The sequence below is a fragment of the Dioscorea cayenensis genome, chromosome 3, assembly GCF_009730915.1.
Source record: "Dioscorea cayenensis subsp. rotundata cultivar TDr96_F1 chromosome 3, TDr96_F1_v2_PseudoChromosome.rev07_lg8_w22 25.fasta, whole genome shotgun sequence".
Classification (NCBI taxonomy): Eukaryota; Viridiplantae; Streptophyta; class Magnoliopsida; order Dioscoreales; family Dioscoreaceae; genus Dioscorea; species Dioscorea cayenensis.
Genome location: NC_052473.1, coordinates 16,020,092 through 16,025,451, shown reverse-complemented (window position 1 = coordinate 16,025,451; position 5,360 = coordinate 16,020,092).

Sequence of the window (5,360 nt, the reverse complement as noted above, 5' to 3'; positions counted from 1 at the left end):
TACGCGCTTTCAACCTCCAGTTCCTTGATCCGCCTCGTGGCAGTTGACTCGAGACCCGAGAGCTCCTCACACTGCGGTGCTTCCTTCCTCATGTCGCTTCATAAGCTCTCCCTACTCCCGGTGACATGCCCGCGAAAGCACCGCATGACCATCTCACTACCCAAGATAACCACGAAGATCTCGATCTTCTTTTTCCAAACTGTCAAAGTTTGGTCTTAAAATAATCTTCTTTTGGCACATGAAATATTATTACTAAACTTGATCTCATCTTCATCCAAGTTTAGTCTTCAATATCTTCAAGCATGATCTTCAATCATCTATGCTTGGATCTCCAAATCTTTATGCAATCTTCAATCAATCTCCACACATAATTAGTCTCCATGAATAGTTCCGCCCATAGATAGCTCTTGGATCTTTCTTCAATTAGTGATGCTAAATATGGTCTTGATAATCTCCTTGGCATGTATTTACCTTGTTGGTTTGTGTCTTCAGTATGCATGCCAAGGGAGATTATCAAGACCATGTAGCATCACTAATTGAAAGACTAAATATGGCGGGCTCATGAGGGAACAGTATGTGTGGAGGTGATTGAGCCATGGTGGAGGGCTCAACATGAATGACCAGAGATCGTGCTGAGCGGGCAACGGATGAGAAGATGATCCCAGCTGTATTAGCAAAAATCATTTACTGACCCGAAGTTGGAAAGAAAGACTCGGGAGGTCTCGTGTTATCTGAGCCAGATGTTCGGCAATGCCTGTGTCACTGGGAAGGAAATGAAGGCATTGCGGCGGCTTCGAGCCGGCTCGGCCCAGCGCAGTGGGAAGGACGAGATAGGGGCCAGTGCGACCGTCTAGAGAACTCAGTCATCAACCGTGGAAGTGGGCGCAACCTGGCGGGTGTTCTGTATCTTGGTATAGTTAAGGCGTGAGGGGTGACGTGGGATCGACGGGTGGGATGAGCTGGTGATTCGGTGAGGAGATGATGTGGCGATGGGGCAATCTTTGAAAAATGATGATGTTGTTCTCTGCCAGTGGATTGTTCTCGGGCAACTCCCGGTGCTGGCAGCCCAGCTGGTACAATTGCTGTCTTTGTTTTGGGTCCCATTGACCAATGATGTTTGATCTTTGATGGTTGCACTGAGTGGCTTTAGCACATCGCCTGCAGGCTCGTATATGGCGTTTTGGAGGCCGGGAGCTCGCGGCGGGAGATCGCAGCATCGCATTCTAGCCCCGTCGACGTTGATGGCTGGGCCATGCGACCAGACGACTTCGGCTGTTGGCGGTCGACATCTTCACCTTCTCCGCCAAGAAAAAAAGGGAGGGGCAGTGGTGGACCGTACGTTCAGTGATTTTCGTGTTTTCTTTTGGCGGTTTCAGTTGAGAAATGTCAACTGACGATCGTTCAGCTCTGACCGGTGTGAGGCTGGGCGGAATCGACCAGCCAGTGGTTGGTCGGGCTGTGGCAATTTTTTCGTTCAGCGATGGAGGCCGGGCGGTGGACCAGGGGATGATGGTGCTGGGAGGAACTCGTGATCTCGAGACATGTGGTGTGATCCGAGAAGGCTGTTACTGGGATGGAGTTTGATCACTAACCGTCGACAATCTTAGCCATCTCAGTTCACGCGGTGAAGTAACCACTTATCGTCTGCTTCTTGACCGTCGTGTTTGTAAATCGTCCGCATCGATCGCCGTCGTCCGTCGTCGTCGTCGTCATTACGTTAACGGCAGGAATGATCTTTCCGCTTCCCGTGTCATCGGGCGGTTGGATCCGCGCGTCGGGAAAGGAGGAAGATGTTTTCATGATTGAGCGGACCGACCGACCGATATGATGTGTTTGTCGTCGAGAATGTGGGGCTCATCGTAACAGGTACGGACGTAAAGGATGGCAAACCATGTCGAGCAGAACCGGTTATGAAATGTTGACCTTGACACAAATCTATGGGCGGTCGCAAACTGCGCAAAGGAAATAGTTGAAACGCGGAAGTGGATGATTTTGAAGTCGGGTGTAAAGCGGCTTTGGTCGATGTATGCTCAATTTGCATGTTTGTCTGGACAATTTCGAGAATGCGAGGCCACTGGTGGCTGTTGCATCTTTAAACTTTCATGTTACCATTTTTTAAGGTTAGGCCACCAAATATTTTGATTGAGATTATGTTTCTCGACAGAACAGTGTCGTCAGGGTGTCGCTGACGGTTGGTGAAATGACACATTTGTTCAATTGGTCGTTTGTTGTATTTTTCATTGTTCATGCTGTGTGCGTGCTCGCCTGCGTTGGCGTTGCGGTGTTGTTCAGTTGTTCGCTGTGTTGTTGCGCTAACGGGGCACCGTGTTACATTTATTATGTCGGCAAACGACCGTTTGAAGAATGACCAGCGGTATCGGCAGTGTTGTTTAAAAATATTTGTTTTATTTATTCTTCAAATGGAGATATCGATTTCCTGGCCCGGCAATGTTGATTACGGATAACGATTTTTAGAGGCCACGATGACACGATAACCGAAATGTTGTGCTTTCATTTCTTCAATTGAAACAACTGTCAACTCCACACAGGCGTGTTGCGGAACCCCATCGTTTGTCGACAAGTAATATTGGTGTGATGAGTCTCCCGGGTCACCCCTGGGGCTCTCCGTTAATCTGGCTGGGTGGCCCAGGCAGGCCCGGCTATAGTGTCGCGGTGCCTGTTTTCGTTAGGGACCCGGTTCGGTGCCGTGACTACGGGTTGATGATGCCGCGACGGTCATGCATGCTGTTTAAAGAAATGATGAAACTCTTCGGTTTTCGGTCTTTGTTACTGTATTCGATTCAGTTCCAGGTGGATGCTGCGGTAAACTTTCGTAGGACCTGGTACGGAATGGGAGGCGGATGGACAGGGTCTAGCAACAAACTGAAATGGTTGATGACCCTTTCAAATCGCTGTAACGGTTATAATCGCCCGCACAGTCATAATCGCTCGTTATCAACATAATCGCTATAGCCGAAACCGCAAGGGGTGTTGGGGCCCTCGCTTGTGATAAATCGAGGTGACCTGCCGGAGTCAGTGATCTTTATATTTAGCAATTGTGGGTTGTACAGGCTGCAACACCAGCCGGCGGGCTTTTGAAATCAGGCATGGAGGCGGCCGGACCGTCGAATGGTGTGGTGCAAATTACTCAGGCCTCGTTCAGTACATAACAGCTGTGGTAAAGCAGGTTAAGGTGTTATTATGTCAAAATAGTATTTTATCGGGAGAATTTCTTCTGCCTGATGCGAGTGCAACTGCTAGAATATCTTCCAGGTACAGAATAGCTCTAATTTGTTGTGAGTAACTGTTAGTACGATACCAATAAATATCGTGATGGAGCCAATTTGTTGCATGCAAATTCAATATAAAGAATATATATTTAAAATTTACAATAATTAAACTCGAGCAATCGAGGGTGTGATTGTAAGGCTACAGGGGAATTGCTCAATTGAGGTGGGTGCATGGTTGGTGCAGACAGAGTCGTGCAGTCATGTGGGAATTTTGAGGTGGGATGAGACCAGCATCAGGGCTCAGGTGTTTTGTCTCCGTGTTGGGTTGGCGGCCAATGATTAAGTATTGAGATGGGCTGTTTTTTTGATGGCGATGGTCAGTGGACGTGTTTTAAGGACTAGTATTGATGAAAGTCTGAGGATGAGGGATGTCAAGGGACTAAAACGGTGTTTCGTTGACCGCTGGGTTGATGTGGCACGTTGCTCAGTTGGCCAAGGCTCTGAACCTGGCCTCAGCCCTGGGAGTATAAGGCTCATTCGTAACATATATCAATTGATAATTTATCTGGTATCATTAAATCAGACCACTAATTGATTTTATGAAATCTTATTGACCTGAGGTGGTGGGTGTTGGGCTGTTTTTTAAAATGACCAACATTTAAACTCTTTAATTGGTAATCATGTTTGCAATGGTGTTTGTTCTGGAGTCAGGCGTGTTCTCAGATCGCTGATCAATGGACGTTGACGTCGTATGTTTTACCGGGTTGCTCCCAGGAATTCTGGGGTGACAGGCTTAACAAGGCGTCTCGTAAATGAGGTCAGGCATCATTGACTGGACTGGAGTTAAAATGTGACATGATGATGAGATATAATGAGATGAGCAGGGGAATAAAGGCTCAAAACTGGGAAGGATATGACCGGAGGCGGAGATTGAGGCTGACGATGGGGAAAGGGGCGATGGAGGCTTTGGTCGGCGGCGGTCAATAGACCCGGCGGCTGACTGACAACCGCCCTTGCCTCACTCCTGTCAAGCTCATGGGCACTGACCCAGTGTGTGCTGTGGGTTCAGCGCCATGGGGCAATGCGGGGATCACGGTGGTACGGTGCAGTGCTGTGGACGGTGTGGTGATCAGCTGCTCATGTACGTTGGCCTGGCTGGCTGAGCAGCTCATAACTGGGCCGGCGATGCGGTTCTCTCGGCAATGAAATGTTGTGTGAACATTTCGCAGAGTGGGAATAAGACTGAAAACTCTTGCCCCATTTTGACAACGTGAGCCACGGTGTGGGCTACGAAGTAAGCGGTGCATTTCACCATGTTTGCTCGGAAGAGCTTTCGATAATCGTCGTAATGTGATGAGCAGCTTTCCTCGGCCAGTCTCGTCGTGTTTGAAATGAGGATTGAGCAATTGGCGTCTTGACATTGATGAAAACCAGGGCCGACACGTTATCGTTATCACGTTATCATCGCAAGCGCCGTCTCCTCTGGCTCGTCCCCAAAACGTGTGTCGTGACCCGGACAGTTAGGCTCTCGGCAACGCCGCATTGTTGGTTGGTCTCAACTGTTGACCAATCTAACTATCAGGTATCAGAGGAGGACCGGTATTACGATGTTGTTGACTTTGACTCGTGTTCTGTTGCCGATGTTCAAGTTCGTGCTGAGCGGAAAAAACTGCGGGGAAAATGACCGAACCGGCAAGCTTATATGCTATGTCGGATGATTCATGTCTGTTGTTACAGATAATTATCTTTATCTATTATGTTTAACGTAATATGCAGCATCGATAAGGTCAAAATAATTCGTTTAGATTAAGTTGATTTGGGGATGGTTCAAAACAAGTCATGCAAAGCTGACAGGGCCGACAGGCTGGGCGCTCAAAAAGCGTGAGTAAGGCCTGACAGAGATTTGATGTGCGTTAATGAGGCTAACGGTGTTTTGTTGCAAATGTTGCTGTGGAGATGGGGCGCGGTTGGTTGATCGTCAGGCCGTTCATATGAATTATGTTTTTTATGAAATGAAATGGTGCAAATGGGTTTGTGGGCAGCAAGCTACGTAAAGGCCGATGACCTGTTAACGTTGAAAATGAAATGGTAACGATCTAAATTGACGAAAAAGATCGACAACCTCGCGCA